The 14,914-nt window shown below is 37.3% G+C and overlaps 1 long non-coding RNA gene across 1 annotated transcript in view; it reads right to left on the bottom strand.

Moving 5' to 3' along the window:
* Positions 1 to 2,272: 2,272 nt before the first annotated feature.
* The window catches only part of LOC118685684 (uncharacterized), a 59,515-nt gene continuing 46,873 nt past the window's right edge, over positions 2,273 to 14,914 (bottom strand). Inside the window, exon 2 of the long non-coding RNA XR_004980015.2 lies at positions 2,273 to 3,543. This is a non-coding gene — a long non-coding RNA (uncharacterized LOC118685684). The remainder of the gene's footprint in view (positions 3,544 to 14,914) is intronic.

Raw genomic sequence — 14,914 nt, 5'->3', positions numbered from 1 at the left:
AGTGTCAAAATTAGAGATAGATTCTATATGCATAGAATCAAGGAATAGTTTGAGTTGGAAGGGACCTTTTAAAGGTAATCAAGTATTTTTTTATCACTAAGATCCATTTTTAATCTTGATTTGTAATTGTCAACTGTTTAATATTGGAAAAAATTAATTTTTTAGGATTAATTTTGAGCCAGGCAGTGTTAAGAAATAATTAGCTTTTGTGAAAATTAAAAATACACAAACTGCATAAACATGCCTCTCTAAGTGCATTGTTTTTACTTATAAGTTATGGTCTTTTTACACCCTGTGACACTTCTTAATTTCTCTGCAGATCAGCCAGAGCATAGTAATAATGAAAGCACATTTCAGTCACAACAGTAACACAAAACATTGCTGGCACCTCTGGACCATTGCATGGAAAAGCTACATTGCATGGAAAAGCACATTCAGAGATGCATGAAACAGACACACTGCACACAAATCCTTCTAGGAAGATAGCTCTAACTCTTCAGTGAGGAAGTGACATTCATCTGTGGCACCTCAAAAAAAGGGATTAAAATACCTTATTCCCAGAAAAAAAAACAACTACTATCCCTGCTTATTTCCCACTGAATAAAACAATTGAAAATTAACTGAAAGTAATTTAACAATGTGAAAAAAAATCGCACTCCATTGAGCTACCAGCCATCAGGTAATGCCAGACAGTTCTTACTGGCCAATATCCCAATTTAAATGTCACACTCAGCAGAATGCTGATATACAAAAAATATAAGTTATTTGCTAGTTGGGCTCTTTATGCACTAGAAAGGAGGACAGAAATTGAGCAATGTAAATGAAAGTGTACACAGCCGCAGTGAGTCCCATCTCCCAGATGAAAAGTCAGGCAGTGCTGTGCCAGGACTAGGATTCCAGTCACAGATATCTATTTTTTTATGAGACTAAACCCCTTCTCCATTTACTCATCACTGCCAGTATTCCAACATTGCTGATACTCACACGCTCTGCAATACATTAAACAAGATCCTAGAGCAGTGTTTAGAGGGAGCATCCAACATACAAAAAACCACTCTATATGTGGATAATTCCTGAGGTTTCCAGCTAGGGCAAGGGGTTTCCTTTCCTCAAAGGAATGCATGGGTGCACAGTACTGCCTCCAGTGGGCTGCAGAGCTCACCTTGGTGCTGGCCTTGCTAAGGCTGCTGCTGCTGCAGTGAGAAAAGGGGGAAGCATAACTCAAAGAGATTTTGCCCAGTTACAAAATTCCTTGGGCAATGGACCCCCACACATGCCACAGTCAGAGCTGCCCCTCTATGCAGCAGTTCTCTAAGCGTGTGTGCATGAACACACAGGTTTGTACAGGCTGGGAAACTGTTCAAAACTGTAAAACACCTTTATGAGGTCTGATGCAATATGCAGATTTGCCAATGGATAAAAGATTTAAAAATAAAACATGTTTGGCAAGTTCCAGTTCTTGCTTGCCAACTTGGAAAGGAGAGGAGTGATCAGGGTAAAGTAATTAAACATTTTTAGCCTTCCTTTTCCATGTTATTGTCTTCACTTTATTGCTCAGTGTTAAGCTAGCCTAAATATTGCTTCAAAGCATGAGCTCTGAGGTCCTCCCCTCCTTGCACTCACACGCAGGGTTCTCAGCCACAGTCTCTAGTCACCGCTTGTGAGTAATCACAGACTGGCACAACTACCACTAAACACAACAGAGCACAAATCTGGTTAGCAGAAAAGACTGCACTTTATAGCCTTTAGCTCAGCAATAAGATGTTTTTGAGATTCCTCCTTGTACAGTGCATTGTAATGGGTTGTGTGATTAACAAGCACCACTGCCAATGGAGTCAGACACCAGAGCAAAACATTTCCCTGCTCTTGCCAAGCAACAAATTTAGGGCCCAATTCAGCTTGAGTACAGCCAGTTTCCATGCTACAGGGGCTGGCCATGATTTTTACTGAAATCAGCCCTTTGCTTTTAGAATGCAGATGAGCATTCAAGACAACCTAATTAAAAACATCAATGATTTTTTTCCATTGCTGTTTGCTTCTGCTTGACATGATTTAATGTCAGATAGCTCTAAGCATCAGAGCTTTTCTAGATGTATGGCTGCAGCAAAGGATTCTTCATCCACCCCAGCCACAGTGTACCTTCTGCTAGATGACCTTTTTTTTTCTTAAATTCTAGAAATGTAAATCACTTCTTCCAAGATGATGTTCCTTTCCTATTAAGCTACTACTTTCTATTCATGTTGGCTTCCCAGCATAATAATAAAATCACCTCTTAGCCTCTACAAGATATTTTTATAGTCAGTTTGTTTGGGTATCATTAGCCTGGCACAAAAATACTTTGCAAGCAAAATATGGACAACTCACAGGTACAAAGCAATTCTTTATTGGCCAGTACACATCAAACACACCTGGTATTTAGTGAACTGTGGGGTTAAGCAGGGGTGTGCTGACAGTCCAGTACAGCAGCTGGAAAGCCTTCACCAGGCAGGCAGGTGCCACTGAGGAGCGAGGGGTTGGTGGCCATGGCTCCCAAGAGCCACCATGGGGGCAGAGATGCTCCTCCCTCTTACTCCATCAACATTGATGGATCAACACCAACCTGGCAGCTTCTGACTGTCCCTGACTAGACCAGCCTTCAGCTACCTTCATTTATTTTCCTTAAGGTGTTAGCATTTCATGTTGATGTTTTCTCTGCTGAGTCCTTGTTCTCTTAGCTATCACAGATCAGCAGTCCTGCCGCTCTCTGTAATTTTTTTACTTTTCTTATCCCAGTACAGACAGTCTCACAGCTCTGGCTCAGCAGTCTGAGTCAAGGTTACACAGCTGGAATGTATCAAAGCTGGACTCCCTACTCGAGCAGCTAAAACCCCAGCAGTGGGGGGCTACAGAGAGAGGGCAACAGTGTGCCGTGGCATCATATGTGATTCTTCCTTGGACACTGCTTTATTCCCTCACACCTCATTCCTGATTCCTTCCCTGATCCTTCTGACTCCAGTCCCTGTTTGTCTCCCCCAATATGGAATTCTGGAAGAACAACTATAATTACTAGCTTCCTTCAATAACTCTTTAGTTTTGTAACACTTGCCACCACGAGTTGCCACCAACTATTGTGTGTTGGCTGTCCAGTACCAATTTACAATCTACTATTCATAGAAACAATGCTGGGCACAAGTTTCTCACTGTAGGGTTACAATACTCTTTCAGCAGGGAAAGGATATAATTCTGGATCTTTCCCCTATGAGTGAGCAGAATTTTAGCCAGGGAAATATGTTTTCTTCTCCTTTAATCCTCTTCACAGCAAAATTTAAGAGGAACACCCAGAAAAGACACCATATGCTTGAGAATACACCATCATATACTTTGTGAGCCCTGTAGCTGCTGCTGCCCTTTAGCCATTAAAACTGCAAACAGCAATGTTTCTAGGTAGCCAGATCATGTTTATCACAGTACATAAATCCTGTGTGTCCAAACTGATCATGAAGTGAAGCAGTCATTTCTCTGGAGCTTTCTGAAACCTTCAGCAAGTCATCAAATTCCTCTTTCCTGGGCAGGGAAAAGAAAAAAAAATCATTTAAACACAAATGACATATTTACTTACATGATAAATGGGGATCTGTGCTTGAATCTAGTTGTAGGATAACTTCCAAACTGTGCTGTGGAGTCAGCCAAGATATAACATATATTCAGACAGGGTAATATTGATCTGAAGTGGTTCACTGTGAATCCAGAAAATTGTGGCACACTTCCAGCATTTCAAACATAGAACTACATAGGAAAAATACAACTTCTATTCAGATGCTTAATTCGAGTCTAAAAATTTTTTGGACAGAAACTATATCAAAATCAATCAACAGATTTACTATTCTTCCTCAATTTCACAATATTGTCTCTGTGCAATCTTTTTACAGAATGCAAAAAGAGCAGAAAAGACATATACAATGGGAACATTAAACTGAATTTATGCCACAAATGAATGCATAGTGCATAAACATCAATCCTGATCTGACTGTTTTGCTCATCTAAGCAGAACAAAGCAGTCAGTAACACCTTTCAGGAACAATATCCATCGAGTAATATAGCACACAGTTATCCCTGGGGTCTAATCTGAAGGTCATCTCCACCTGACTCAAGACACAAAATCCACATTTTTACATCCATTACTTTGGACCCACCCTAGAGTGATCCACAATCTGCTTTTCAAAGTCCTTTTAGGACTGAGCCTTCTTTCTCTATTCCCACTTGCTCTAATCACAAATAAAGGAGAAAGAAATAAAAGTTTGTAGAAGGCTAGAAACAATGGACCAAGAAATTGCAGAATCACCACTGCTGGATTTTCTGCAGCTATGGCTTTCAGTATATGGATGAATTTCATACGCAGCAGGAGGGGCCAGTAGACACCAGTAGACACAGTGTGTTGCATTTGGACACTCCACATACTGCTGAATTTGGGGTACAGCCAACTGCTGGGGACTACACTAAGGTAGGGTTTTTTTACCTAAGATCAGCAGTTATAGGCTTAAACATAAATTTATGATTAAAACTAACATTCAATATAGATGTAACTAGACCCACACAGATAAGTATACTCTTGTATTGGAGAAGAATTTCTTCTTCTGCAGCATATTCATTTAAACAACCTACTATTTTCTCCCCAAACTACTTGTCAATTTAATCCAAATTTCCTGCATAATTTTAGGTGGAAGAAATAAGAAGTTATAACATTCTGGAGGACTGAATGCTGAATGCTCTAACATTATGTTCTTGGTTTATTCTGTGAGAAGTGCATACCTTGAGTAGTAGCAAATAGTTTCAGTTTCTTTTTCCAACTGAGAGAATCCAAAACCACAGCTCATACTAGTTATATGAATTCCCTAAATATCAACTGATTGCTCAGTCATTGATCAGTGCAGAAAGATGAACCACAAGTTCCTACCCCCTCATTAAGTGTGCTCACAAGAAAACTATTTACCATTATATGGCTTCCTCAGGCATTGAAGTAAAACTTGATCTTTGAAAAGTACCTAAACATTTTTGAGATAAACAGTAAATATTAACCTATAGCCCAGAACTTTGAAAATTCAACTTGAACTCCAAGTTGCATTAAATAGTTAATAATTTCAGGTATGCAGAGGAAGCAAGTTCTTGTTTGGAACTGCTCACTAAAAATTAAGAGATTGAAGAACTAGTTCTGCATAATTTGGTTCTGCACATTATTTGTATGTAATAATTTCAGTGTTAGTGCCAAATCTAGTAATAATTTCAAATACTGATTTCATCATTCCAAAACAAAACATTAAAAATAATCATAATTAATTTTGTTCTTAAATAAGAGTTTGAAATTTTATTCCTAGAATTCCAAGAGAAATAAGAGAATTCTTGGGGTTTTTTAACATATATTCTGCCAAAATATTCCATATATGCATGTATTCTAGGCTAATATATGACATTGAAATAAATCAAAATCTGAGCAGTACTGGTTTATTATTTCATTGCCATGTGAAGAGCTGATGAAATTGAACTGTTGTGTACCATGACATTTTGCCTGCATAATGCAATAACCGCTTTATGGAAAATAAGTTAAGAATCTCATTACTTGACCAAGATTTATGATGGAACTTGTAAATGTATTTGCTTTCAATAAATCTGACAGAGATTGACCACCATCCTTGTTAACATTTTGATAGACATCCTCTTTTAATGGCACCTAATTACAAAACAGCCAGAGCAATATGGTACTAAGATCAAAATTCCGTCTAGAAATAGTAATAACTGCCAGATTTAACTCATACTTTTTTTTATGGAGATCAGAAATAGCCCTTCTCTTTTCTGACATGCATATTAGAAAAGCTACTCAAAAAAGATCTGAACATTTTCTGAGGAATTATAGAATCCATCTCATTGGTTTTTCTGAAGTATTCAGAAAAAGCAGTAGAAGGCATGTACTTCCATTATGACAGTGTGAAGAGCTCCCCTGCCTGTCTCCACAGGAAATCATATGCTTCCTGTTACTGGGTGATGCAGATTGGTGTGGTCTGCAAGTGAGCAATTCCTGGCACAGGCTAAAATAAGATCAGTTGATATATTACCTGTAATGTAAGATATTGCATTCATTGTATATTCTGGGGATCAACCTCTTTTACTTCATTTCCTCAAAATCCTTTTTCTCATTTTGTTCCAAAGTATGAAGTTGTTGTTGGAGCATACCCTCATTTCTCTTTGTGGTTGTTCTCTCTGTTACTGGGATTGGTGCACAAAGATCAAAGCCATGAAATTGCCTTTAGAATTTAACCTTTTTCCTAGAAAATTCTCAGTTCTATCAATATGGAGGATGCAGATATAGACAAAACTCCAAACTAGTAAACCAGATAAAACACGTTGCATTATAAATTTATTTTGGCAAGTGCCCAACAAAGCAGTGTTAAGAGAAAGTTAAATACATTTCATGGTTGTACAAAAGGTTTTTTTAAAAACAGCCTTTAAAATGCACTTCGGTGGCACATGTTTAAAATCCCTTATGCATCAGTTCACAGGGGAAACAGATCACTTCAGTAACTGACAAGTGTTTCTGCAAGGGGAAGTTTAATTCAGATGTTTCAATTTCAATATTCAAATGCTACGGTCATGTCTACCATGGCTCACATAGACTGAGTGATTCAGGAGTCATGCAGGTGAATACAGAAGTAATACGAGAAGCTTAAAAATGCAAAAAATAGAAAAATAGAAACAAACGGAGTCATTTTTGACCAAATTTATTTTTTAAAAATAAATTTCATAATTTATTATGAAATTTATTTTTAAAAAAGAAGGCTTACATATCTTCAACTGTTTAGGGGCTGTTTTTACATTAGTCTGAAATTCTTCTGTGCCATCAAGTTCTACTGGACTCTCTTATCTTTTCATCCTAGTTAAACTACCCTATTGCATGAACAGACATTTTTATGCAAGTTTAAATCTTGTTTCATCAGGATGGATTCAGACTGGTAACTGAGTCATGATTAATCATGTATCTAATTACATTGCATAACCTAGTGCATAGATGAAGCTCAGTGTTTTGGGGACTTTGTTCTCATCTCTCATAAGTTACTTTTCTGTATCCTTCCTGACATCTATTTTCCACAGTCTCCGGTTCAGAACAAAAATTCTTTATTATTTTGTGGTGGTTGACCACAGTGGATATCCATGGGATGCAAGGAAAAACCTGTCACTACACTCTCTCTGCAAGCTGTAGGAGAGGAGAAGCTCTGGTTGTATGCCTGGATTACCTCCTCCCCCTCTTTCTTCACTGACCTTGGGGCCTACAGAGTTGTTTCTCTTTCATATTCTCACTCCTCTATCCCAGCTTCTGATGGATGCATTTTTCTCTTTCTTAAATATGCTACCACAGAGGTGTTCCTGCTGTTTCTGATGGGCTCAGCTTTACTTAGTGGTGGGTCTGTCTTGGAGCCAGCTGGATCTCTGTCTGATGTAAGGGCAGTTCCTGATGTCTGATGTAAGGGCAGTTCCTGATGGCTCCCCACAAAGACTGCTCACACAGCCCCCAGCTACCAAAACTTTGCCACACAGATCAAAGTTGTCTTTTCAGTTTGTTCCACTTTACATAGTAAGGCTGTAGAATGAAAAATAAAAAATATTAAAAAAAAAACTCAAACAAAAAACTTTAGAAATGTCTAAAATGCACATATTCATTAATGGCAATACCAGACAGTGCTACTTTTTTTATGCAGCCTGACTACTAGTAAAAATGGTTATTTACTTTCATCCTTTGCTGTGAATACTCACACCTAGTTCATTACTTAAAACTGATCTGTTTGCAACTCAAACTTACCAGCTTTTTCATTAGTCACTGTACTTAACCATACTGAACTATTGACTGTGACTTCTGGCAGCAACTGAAGTTTCAGATTCCTCTGCAAGCATGAGAAATACTTCCCATCATGAGGGATCTAAAGCTCTGCTGTAGCTGCCCTCCATACTGTAGACAAGATTCATCTCACTTAACTTCAGCTGACTAGTCTAGTCCTGGACAGAGACAGGAGATTTCAGGCAGGGCTTTATCTGTCTTAGATGCCATGGGCTTTAGATACCTTTCCTTATCTTATAAAATAGTCTAGGAGAATAAAATTCCTGAGATTAAATCCATACTGTGGATGGGGTAAAGAACTCCTCAGAGGTAAGTGAACACTAGCAAATCAGTGGTCCTTAAAACACATTAATTTAAATCTTCCAAAAAATAGAATATTACAAATGTATAGACTTTCATACATTATCATAACAGACTTCATGCCAATGTCCTACGGTGAAGGCAAAAATACTTTTAGCACATAGGTATAATTTGCAAGTATCAGTCTACTTACAGTGTAAGAGGGCCACACAGTATTGCAGTAGATTGCACAGTATTGAAGTAGTATTGCTTGCTGTATGTATGCTTGCTTAAATTCAGCAATCATGCAGTCTGTGAAATACACAGGGACAGGACTGCCCAGAAACACCACGAGAGTTACTGTTGACTATAAAAAATGGGCTTTTTCAGTCAACATTTTTACACTGTAAACATTTAAACATAAACCAGTAGGACTGTAGGTCTGTAGGATGCTGGATGTCTGTTATGTGTTTTTTAGACGTGCTAGACCTAATGTCAGCATGGATCTACTGTGTGTTTGATCACTAAAACCCCTTAAGAGTATTAGACATAATTCCACGATTCATCTAATCTGTGCTGGAGTTTAATGTAAAGCCTGTTATGTTCAAAACATCCATCTTTTTGCAGTGCTTTGCACATTAGGATGACTAATTTTAAAGTTAGCACTTCCATCTAACATGCAGTATAAGTAAGAAAGTTGAAATATGAAAGTGTACAGGTCATTTACAAAGTGTTTATACTAGAATATACTAACTGTACAAAAGACAGAAACCTACTTTCTGACACTTTGCCCTTATTACATCCTCAGACACTACAAAGATTTCCTTGGTATTCTGCTTTTACCTGCATTTAGGTTAAAGTTTAATACTAAAATCAACAAAATTATTTAGATAGCTAAATGAGCAGAAGTTATGTGCTAAAGGCTAATCATATTTAAATATCTCACAGATGAGACTATGCCCACAAATACAACAGAAAACAATTTCCCTGGCTCCCTGAAGCTTAGAGTTGCTTTCAAAAAATGCAATTTTTGTTCCTCCTTTCAGATAATCTATCTGCCTACTGAGAGGGGTATTAACTATTTCAAGACAGTCCCATTCTCCTTAGCCCTCATTATCATTTCCCATCTTTTTCTCTGTAGAATTTAACCAGCTAAAACAACTCACAGAACAAAATACTTTGGAGGCAAACTGCTTGTAATGCTTTTAATGGTCGCTCCTCATGCTTGCCACTTTGCTGTGAAAGCCAGCATGGTAGGTGCTCCTGAAGCTGCCCGATGGGGTGTCTCTGCAGGACTTGAACTCTTTCAGTATAGAATCAGTCTCACATAAGACTCACAAGTTATTTATGAAAACAGTAGACAGTTCAAACATAGAGCATTCTCTTCTTTTCAAGAAAACAACAGAAAACAGAAGACTTTTTAGCCGAGGTACCGTCAGTACCCCATCAGAGGCTGTAATATTGGATTAGTCATCCAGACTACGAGTATGGAAAGGTGTTCTTGAAAGTTGTAGCAAAAAAAAAGGGAAAGTGATCAGTGCACAAATGCTCTTGCATCCATTTTTAATGGTTTTCCCAGAATCTTTTATTTTTTTCATTTATGTAAAAGGAATTTAAATGAACGTATTTTCATGCAGCTAATCTTCAGTTAAAAAAAAAAAGCGATCATGAAAATTTTGAAAATGTTTTGTTTGAAAGTAAGTTAACACTGGAATTCCTCGGTCTATTTAAACTTGTCATCTTCAATTGTTCATAGTGACAGATTTCCTAATGCTCACCAGGCACTCACGCATTTTATGTTTGTTGGAGTGTGCATCTTGTAATGTTCACAGCTTCACTGATTCAATCATTCCTATTTTTGCTACTGATTCGGAAAGACTCACAGTATGAGAGAGAACAACAGGAGTGAATTGGTGTTGCTGATTTCATCCAAGCATTTTTTCAGGATTCATAAATATACAGAAAGCCTAATCTCACCACTTTCTTGGAAGAGATTTAATTTTCATCATTCTCTTTTCTTGCAGAAGACTTTTTTTATTATTGTAGAGCATTGATTCAAAAAAAGAAAAGAAATAAAAAGAATAAAACAGCCTCTAAGCTCTAGATAAGCATCTGCTCAAGCTGTTCAACTTTGTCTAAATAGTTCCATACCTATATTTTGCAGAGACTTCAAAGACACACTTTGCCTCACCCATTCAGTGAATACATAATCCCTCCTACGAAGAGAAACATTTTACCCAACAAAACACATGAGCTTCCAAACAGCATGAGAACTAAATAACCATTCAGAGTGACTAACCCAAATTTCTAGTCCAGAGTTTTTCAGTCCTTTTTCAGTTTGTTTACCTGCATAAATTTCCCAAAGGAGATGTGGATCCTTTCAGAAATGTCACATGTGTGTAGATTTCAGCAGCATAAGGGAAGTTGAATTTTTATTTGCTGGGGTTTTTTTTGCTGAAATCCACAGAGGTCTACAGAGCAAAGGCTGAAAATCCCTGTTCTGGTCTAAATCAGGCATTGCAGAGATGTGAGTATGCACTTCACCATTTACACTCCAGGGCCTTCCTCATCAAATGTTCACACAGGAGATGGCTTATGAGGCCAAGATTTCAATCAAATGCTGAATGGCCAGGGAGGAAACTGTGGTTTATGCATCAAACACGAGGCAAGCTTCTTACACGTTTATTTTCCTAAAAAAATTCTAAACGCTGTAATTTCATATGATTCATGATACGAAAATTTTAACATGTTGATAGAATGTAGATCATTAAGATCTAGTTATGACGTTGTCACACAATCTGATTTGTTGAGAACTTAGAAATTCTGAGATCTCCAGAGACAAGAAATACATGGGCCAAATTGTGTTCACAATGTATTTTAATATATTTCTGGAATTTCTTAAAACTCTCCTCCATTTAAAAAAGAATATTTATTTATTCTACTAACAGAATTTGGGGAAAAGGGAAGAAATACAGATTAGTTTAAGCACATACAAAAGTGATGGTGACTTCTGAAAATAATGCAACTAAAAAAATATATCCAAGCCTCATCAGTACATCCTGACTTTAAATTAAAACAGTTTGAGACTTTTTCACTTAAGATGCTTATACCCATCATTCTTTCAGCTGAAAGCATGCAACTTCTTTCTTTAATACATGTTATACATAGACATATGGGCCATATTTTGCAATGGAGCTATGAAGAAAATATTTTGCTGCTATTAACATGAATCTCAAAGGAGATTATAGTGACAGCTGTGGCTGTATTACCTATCTAGGGGGCTCTCTGAAGTCTTTATTTTTCACCATTGCATATTTGGTCTTTCCAGAACTCAGGTGAAATATAAGATTATAGAGCTGCCTAAAATCATAGAAAGTATTTTTATCTAAGTTCCTAATACAAGACTAAGTTTCTTTCATACACATGAAACAGCACTAACATGGCCTACTAATTGTACAAAGCTCAATAGAAATAAATCCAACCAAGCCCTCACATAGCTCAAACCCCCAAATATGCTTACAGTACCAGAACAATAAACCAACAAAAGGTTAATAAATAATGCTACTAATGTACAATGGAAGGTCAAATGATCATAATGCAATACCTGCCACATTCACAATGCAGTGTAAATACCCATACTAAATAATTTTAAAATGAAAACCAATAGACTATGTTGTCTTATTTAAGAAAGTTTAGTGAAAGGGCAAAAATATATCTTAAATTAAACTTGGGAATTTTAAAAGTAAGCTTAGTATTTCCAGGAAGCTCAAACAATATATTTTCCCCCATATTCTTTTAGAGTATAAATCATTAGGAGAGTTAAATGTAAAATAGCCTTTAAGGGAGTAGGACTCAGTCAATGAGATAAAGAGGCAAGTAGCTTGTGAACAGGAGAGCAGTTAAAAGTAAAGATTCATCAGGGATCTTACCTAATGAAGACAGAAAAGACCTTGGAGTACCTGGAGTAGCTGCTATTTGAGGTTTTCAAGGACAGGCTAGTTAGTGTCAGCATTTGTCAACAATGACTGAGGTACAAATTATTCTCCTTTTTCCTGAAGCTTGCATTATAGTTTGTCTCTCACAGCCCCTTCCAGATCTCTTTTAGTAGGGATGCATGGATTTGGATTGGAAAGTGACTTGAGAGCCTTCATAAAAAATGCTGAAAACTGTGTTTTTTCTGCATCTGTTCCTACATAGAAGAAAGTATTGGAGCACTTGAGAGCTTGATTTCTCACCTACACTTCAGCAGATCTCAAGAGAAAAGGTCAGGAAACCAGCTGCAGTTCTCTGATCCCAGACCACCACCAATGTACAAGATAGGACTGAGCTTCTAGATTCAAGTTATGTGTTGGTCTTGAGAGAGTATGCAAATGTAGCATCGCAAGGTAGAAAGCTCCCCCTCTGTGGTGGTCCTTGCACAAGCTATGGTCCTTGGCATTTTCTGTCCCTGGCAGAGGGAGGCAAGAGAAGCTACATTACCCATTACTTGGATCTTCCCTATGAATGAGTATAAACTCTTTCTTAATGTTTATTTTAATTTATATTTACTTTAGAATGAAGTCCTTATTTCTAGCCTCATTTTCCCCAGGTATTTGAATATTTATGAATATATATATAAACAAGAATATCTGGAGATTGAATATTCCTTTATAAAAACACAGTGATAGGACTGACAGAAAATTTGTACTTTTCGTGACTGATGTTGAGAATTGAAAATATATTTTTCCCAGAAGGCCTATGCAGCTCCTGAAAAACCTGCCAGTTTTATACTTTACATTTGAGGTGGGGTGGGGGGGGGGGGAAGAGCAAGAAAGAAAGAGAGAAAGAGAGAAAGAGAGAGAGAAAGAGAGAGAGAGAGAGAGAGAGAGAGAGAGAGAGAGAGAGAGAAAGAGAGAAAGAAAGAAAGAAAGAAAGAAAGAAAGAAAGAAAGAAAGAAAGAAAGAAAGAAAGAAAGAAAGAAAGAAAGAAAGAAAGAAAGAAAGAAAGAAAGAAAGAAAGAAAGAAAGAAAGAAAGAAAGAAAGAAAGAAAGAAAGAAAGAAAGAAAGAAAGAAAAAGAAAGAAAGAGAGAAAAGCAAGATGCAGGGGAAAATGCACTAGGTACTTTGTGAGGCTGCAGTGAGCATTTGCCTTTTCCCAGGCACTTCTCCTGCTGCTGTTTGAGAGGCAGAGGCTGCACTGAGTAACAAGTCACAGTGCACACAACAATGGCCATCAGTGTCAGGCGTTTTACGGTGACAGCCTCATGCATCTTTCATGCCATCCTTGTTAGGAATAATCTGGTGGTATAGCACTGCATGGAGCAGCTTTTTGCATGGCAACAACACCATCATTTCGTTTCTTTTTTCCTGTGTGTCAGGCTATTAAATGTCTACAGCTTCCCTGCAAGTTACCTTCCAGTCCTCTGTAGCACTAGGTAAAGAGTTCTGCCGCCATTTAATTCGCAGTGTTGCTGCTGGCAGAAATTAAAGCTTTGAAACAAATCATGCTCATTCTTGAGCTGCTAATTCAGTGCTGATACAATCCTAAAGACAGGGTAAGTTCCCCCGTAGTTAGGACTCAGGAATTTTTGCACTGTGCTACCACTTAGTCTTTTCCTAATAACATTGCTGAAAATTTGGCATAAGATTTGTTCATGCAGATGCAGCCACAGAGACCTTGCTTTTGTGCTTCATTTTTGCTATTTTCCTTAATTCAAAAATAATTCAGTCTAGATTGAACATAAATGTTTTATTCTTTGACTATGGAAACAATGAGATGAAAATCCACGACTAATCACATTTTCAGTAACAATAACTGAAATGGTTTACTCAGCATGCATACATTTTAAAAGACAGTTTCGTAACTGCATTTTACTAGAGGGCAGTAAAACCTTCTGCTTCGCTGAGCAAATCCTGTGTCCAAATCTTCATTTACATCCCTGTGTGGGCTGTTACGCTGCAAACTTGGATCTGAGTGCATTTTCCTCCCACCTTCTTCTTCTTCCAGCCATTAAAGTTCATTTGAAGAATAACACTAGATCAACATTAAGCTAGAAGCAGTATTGCTACTTGTGGGCATCTTCTGTTTTCTGGCAGTCTTAGTTAATCTATGTACAGGAAGGCATTTTTTTTTAATTTTGGTGGATTGTTTCTGGATTTTTTTGGTTCTGAGCATCTTTGCATTGAAACACTATTTCAAAAAAGCTCATTTTATTTATGAAAGCAAAAATATCTGTGACCCTGCTCTAAATATCATATATTATGGACAGGAATCAGTTCTTTTTTTTGTGCATCATATGATGTAGTTAAAGAAATGGGGAAGCCCTTTTTCACACAGGCATCTTACTTCTATTTGCATTTTGCTTCTAAACTGCTGGGCAGTTGTATTCAAATACAGATTTTCTGATTAAGTGACTTGTAATATGCTCCCCACATCAATGAGACATCCTCAGTTATGCATGACAATCTTCTATTGTTAGGGTATTTTTCCCATTACGCAATACCAGTGTTGAAATTCCAGTGTAGCTATATTAATTAGCAGAAAAACAAACCAGTTTTATTATCAAGAAGGATGTATTTTGTAAGCAGTTGGTTACTTAGCAACAGCTTCAGGTATTAAAACTTCTTTTACTAACAAGCAGGAAAAAAAAAAGGATACTGCTTAACACAGTACATTAGATCAGCATGCTTTGTGTAAAGGATTTTAACAGTCAAGAGATGTGACTGTGTTTAAGATTCCTTTTTCCAGTCACTAGTTCATTGTCAGCAGCATCTACAGAGCAGCTTTATGTGCAT

This window comes from Molothrus ater, chromosome 3 (genome assembly GCF_012460135.2).
Source record: "Molothrus ater isolate BHLD 08-10-18 breed brown headed cowbird chromosome 3, BPBGC_Mater_1.1, whole genome shotgun sequence".
In the NCBI taxonomy this organism is placed as follows: Eukaryota; Metazoa; Chordata; class Aves; order Passeriformes; family Icteridae; genus Molothrus; species Molothrus ater.
Note: the sequence above shows the minus strand (reverse complement) of the source record. Positions and strands in the feature narration are given on the sequence as shown.